This window comes from Tupaia chinensis, unplaced genomic scaffold (genome assembly GCF_000334495.1).
Source record: "Tupaia chinensis unplaced genomic scaffold, TupChi_1.0 Scaffold139935_1, whole genome shotgun sequence".
In the NCBI taxonomy this organism is placed as follows: Eukaryota; Metazoa; Chordata; class Mammalia; order Scandentia; family Tupaiidae; genus Tupaia; species Tupaia belangeri.
Window position 1 is genome coordinate 1,797,949 of NW_006199814.1, and position 5,485 is coordinate 1,803,433.

Here is a 5,485-nt window from a genome sequence, read left to right on the forward strand (position 1 = left end):
CAGAGGTTGGAGGGATATAGTCACAAGGTCACAAATCAAGAAATGCCAGCAGAAACTACAAAAGGCAATAGTTTCTCCTAGAGCTCCCAGAGAGAAGCTTACTGACACCTTGATTTTGGACTTATAGCCTCCAGCACCACAAGAGAACAATACTTTGTCGTATTAAGTCACAAGCTTGTACTCACTTGTTACAGCAGCCACAGGAAATGAATACAGGGCCCTTGTCTCTTGGGCAGCAGGTACAAGGCATTGACTCTGTATCACATGTGCATGGACTAGCAGGGGATGTCCTTCACTGGGCTTCCTTCCTGTGTGGGCCACAGCGTTCCTCAGACCCCTGGATGAGGCTCTGCCATGGCTGGCCTTGCCCTGCGAGCTGCCCCAGGACTCAGGGGCACACCAGCCAGGCTCTGTGGCACAGATACACTGTCCGAGGGTTGCTCACCTAGGGCTGCCATTGGTATTAAACTTGTCCTCTGGTCGTGAATTCTCTTCCTAGGGTTACACCTCTGCATTGAAATGGCAAATTCTCTCCTATAAAAAATAGAAAGTTGTGGTAGAAAAAAATATGGGCTCATGGTGAATTGGTACAAGGAAAATACCCATGAAAAAATAGCTCTAATTTTATTTTGTTTTTCTATTGAAAGCAGTAATTGAGTGTAATACCAAAGACTCTGAAGAGGCAAAAGTTGGTACTAGAAATGCTTTGCTGTCTTTTCTGTCCGGGGTTAGAATGATCTGAAATTCGTGCACTAGTCTACTTGGGCCTCATTTTTATTAAATCTCTGAGTTGTTTATTTATTTATTTACATTTTGGAAAAGTTTTTGCAATAGGGCGCATGCGTTCCCCAGAAAGACAGAGAGAGACAGAGAGACAGAAAGCGAAAAATCACCCCCAGGGGGGATGGCCATGCCGCAATCCCTTCTCCTCCATTCTCCTCTTGGGATCATGGGCACGCACGCACACACGCCCGGCGTTAGTTTAAGCCACCGGGTCCAGGACTCAAACCACGGTCAACTACATGGGAGTCAAGTGACATAGCCATTACACCAACTGCTGGTCCCCGAGTTGTTACTTTTTGAGGGGTGGCAACATTGTGAAAAATTGTCTTTAACTCATTCAGTCCGCAGCTCCTTGCTCAGAACCCGTGTGCCTCTGTTCCGTGATGGCTTCATCTGCCTCAAGCCAATTTCCCTGAACACTATCCCGATTTCTACTTTCTATAATCACCCCGGGGGGAAAAAAGTGGACATGTAAAAGAGGTTTGAAGGAATATTTTATTTGGATCAGGCCATCCAAGAGATTGATTTTCATGAACATGAAGTTATCTGAGTTATCAGGAGACAGACTTAAATTGTTATTCATTTTCTTATAATAGCTGTTTCTCCAGTGCCTTGCATTTTATCAAACCTATTCAGAGGTAGCCAGGCTGCATAACAATGTTTCTTCAAAGCATTTTGCAAAGTATGTAGACACTGCATATTTAGATATTGTATAGAGCATCCATAGAGTTTAGAGCTGGCTTTGTAGCAGTATTTCACCATCAGCAGGCAGAGCTCAACCAACCAGGACAAGGATTTTCCCCAGGACGGCCTATGGTGACAATTTACTGAAAACTTTTACAAAGAAAATACCAAAACAGACAGTTCGATAACGTAAAATCAGTAGTTGAGTAGTTATTAGAACATTTTTTTTTTTAAACTGAAAAACCATTTACTATCCAATTACCATGCTTCAGATTATGCTAAGCTTAACTGCTGGACAGGGAAATTAGAGAAAACTAGTCCCTTCTAATAGAAGTTGTCTATACATGTCATCACGAAAGAAAAAGGTTTGTTCTTCTGCCCATTTCCTTAAGTAAACTGGATACCCACGGGGTCAAAATACAGAAGGATCAAAGCGCTGAGGCTGAAGACACGTCAGCTGTGACACCTGTTATATAAACAGAGAACAACAGTGTTCCCTTGCCATCCAGTCTACGCACCACTGGTTCCAGTCCACCTCTTGGTCCCAGCCTTTGACAACCCCAAACTCAACATTCTGATTGGTGTTTTCAGGCCATTACTGGATTCGGCTTTCTGGGTCCTTTAATTTGCTATATGTGTACTCTATGCTAAATGTGATTCATTGCAAAAAATAATCTCTTTGAGATATTGTCATAACAAAATACCAGATTCCCTATTAACAAGAAAAGGGGATCAAGTTTAACAGACCAAAGTAGAAGACAAGTCTGTCAGAACATGTTTGGATGGCACAAGACAGCTCTGACCTCAGGCCCTCTGTGCTGAACAAGACTCACTGGCAAAACCCCAAGGCATAAAATCTGCAAGTATCCCAGTCCAGTGGGAAACAAGAGGCCTCCTTCCCCATGTGGTCATCCTCTGAGCGCTCAGCAGACCTTTCACCGGTAGCCACTTTCCAATTTGTGCGTTTATCTATCCTCTCCTGTATTTCATTATTAGCTATAGGGATATGAACTTTTTTCTCTTTTGCTTTCCTTTTGGTTTTTCTTAGTGTCTCTTTTTCACTTTCTTCAGAACAGCTGGATGCTGAATCATCTGACTAGGAAGCATCACTTTCTGCCTCTAAGAATAAAGCAGATTTTTTGAGAGACTTTTTCCTGGATTTTTTTCTTGTACTTATGTGGCTCTTTCTTTTTCCTGGTACTAGAAGTTCCAGTTTCTTCTGAGAAGTCATTTGAGGAATCTGCTGTTACATTTGTGTCTTCTTTTTTGTTTTTCTTCTATTTCCTTGTGTGATTTTTTTTCTGCTTGTGTGTGTGTGTGTGTGTGTGTGTGTGTGTGTGCATGTGTGTGAGGGTGGGTGGGATCTCTTTGACGTCTTGTGTTTGCGGGATTCATGGGTAGATGATTTTTACCTGGGGAGATTTTTTTTTGACCATTGGTAATATCCTGCAGGTCACTGTCTGTTTCAAATTCTTCAAGATATAACTCTTTATAACCACTCTAACCAGGGCTGGCAGGTGACATGGTGGTTAAGGTGCTAGACTCCCACATGATTGACCACAGTTCAAGTCCCAGACCTGGTGGCTTGCTTTCTCACTTTCCCTTTCTCTCTCTCTGTCTGTCTCTCTCCCTGGTCAAATTTAAATAATAATAATAATAATAAGTAAAATAAAAATAATTCTTTTAAAAAATAAATAAATAACACTGTGACCCCATCTGTCTGATATGTTAGCTTAATAATCATATAACTTTTTGTCCCAAGACACAGACTTTAGAAAATCACCTTCCAATGTCCCAGAAATTTTATTCTTTGGCTTCCAATAGTCTCTTTGACTTTCTTTATCTAAATCATCACTATGCATTCGGCTTGAGCTGCTAGGTCACATTTTCCTTTAGTCCCATGGTAAGTATCTTCCATCCATTTCTCTGGTTCTCTTGTTTTCCACATGTCTGATTCTTCCTAAATCTTATTGTGAGCATCTGTGTACCGAATGACATTCCTCAAGAGAACTTCCCCCAATGGAACCTGGGACATTCTTCAATCGTGCACCGCAGCCCCATGTGGCAGAGGTGGGGGAAAGGAATAGAGCTTTTGAATTACAGCAATGGGCTTATAGAATCCACAGTTCTCAGGACAGAGGAGGAGAGAGGAAAGTGTATTCTTTTCTTCTAGACCAGAGCATGATCATACTAAAAAGAACACAGGCAGAGTGTGAGCAGTGGCCACACTTGGTTTTAGAAGCTTCCTGGGATGATAACAGAAGTGGCAGAAGTCACAGCAGCAGTACAGAGGGTCTTTGGTCCTGTAACTGCCAGTTCATGAACAATGCTGGTGGCGTCCCTTTGTCCCAGGAAATGTTAGCTGATTTGTAGTTTACAAGTATTGGAACTGGTACTTTGGATATAAGGAAGTACCCTCGAAGCTTCTCAAAGCCAGGAATGGGCTCCTGGAGGAAGATGGAACTACGTCTTGGTAGGTAGGATTTGTTTCTCTTTACCAAAATGATTGGCACATGGGGCAAGTAGGTAGCGTGGTGGTTAAGGTGCTGGACTCCCACATGGCCAACAGTAGTTCACATCCCAAACCTGGTGGCTTGATTTCCCTCTCTCTTTCTTTCTCTGGTGAGCTCACATGCCCTACAACAAACTTAAAAAATAATAACAAATACAATAAGTAATTAAAAAGTACTCGAAGTACTACAATTTTTCCATTATATAGATGGGACGACAAGGCATAAAGAGTTCAGAACCTTGTCCAAGATCATATTATAAGGGACAGAGTCAGAATCAAACCTAGGCAATCTGGCTAGACACTGCTCGAGGTAATTTGATTAGCAGTTACAATCAGTAAAGACAGGAGAAGAATTGCTCTGCTTTTATTCAAATAATTGCTCCGAGAAATTAAAATAAATTGTGCATGAGATATTTACATGTCAGCATGAGCTGGTGTCACAGGATGATGGGAGGGTATCTATGGCATTTTACAGCAAGCAAGAGTCAGACGCAAATGTCTAGCACTTGGCCTTGAAAAACTGGAGACTGCCTATGTATACAAGACTGAGATAATATTTATTTCAGTAAAACATTTTGGGTCTGTTCATTTTTATATCCTGAGGTTTGGAAAACCAGGCATCTGCTTAGCCTAGATAGTATAATCTATCTTGGCATTATCATTCTCTATTTTCTTTTTTTTTTTTTTTGGAGAGGTTTTTTTTTTTTTTTCGCTATAGGGCGCGTGCGCTCGCCAGACAGAGAGAGACATAGAGACAGAAAGCGAGAAATCACCCCCCAGGGGGGATGGTCACGCTGCAATCCCTTCTCCTCCATTCTCCTCTCAGGATCTTGGGCACGTACGCACACGCGCCCGGCGTGAGTTTTAAGCCACCGGGTCCGGGACGTGAACCGCGGTCAACTACGTGGGAGTCCAGCGACATAGCCATTACGCTAACTGCTGGTTCCCTCATTCTCTATTTTCTAATGATATTAGCATTGTAGATAAAAGGGTGGCCTTTATTTTATTTTTGAGAGAGATTTTTGCGGTAAGGTGCATGTGCTCACCAGAAAGACAGAGAGAGACAGAGAGACGGAAAGAGAGAAATCAGCCCCTGGGGAATGGTTTCATACTGCAATCCTTTCTCCTCCATTCTCCTTTTGGGATTTGGGGCATGCATGCACACAGGACTGGTGTGAGTTTAAGCTACCAGGTCCGGGACTCAAACTGCTGCCAACCACATGAGAGTCCAGCACACAGAAGCATTACGCCATCTGCCGATCCTGGGAAGTCTTTATTAAAGCAAGTGTTTTCACTGTAATGCAATGGTGTTTAACCTAATCAAGTTTGTATCCAAATTGACCCTTGAAACAGAAGCTCTGTAAACAATGAAGTTTAGGAAAGTTCAAAACACGTGACTGATTTTCTTAAGGAACTTTTAAATCTCAACAAATACATTGTGTTCAATTTATTTTGAGAACATATACAAAGTTTTCTTCATTGCCTAATATCTATAAGACCAAGTTG

At 42.1% G+C, this 5,485-nt stretch overlaps 1 pseudogene; it reads right to left on the reverse strand.

Annotated features, from left to right (window-relative positions):
- Positions 1-329: 329 nt before the first annotated feature.
- LOC102493622 (uncharacterized protein NKAPD1-like) lies at positions 330-3,502 on the reverse strand (annotated as a pseudogene).
- Between the last annotated feature and the right edge of the window lie 1,983 nt (positions 3,503-5,485).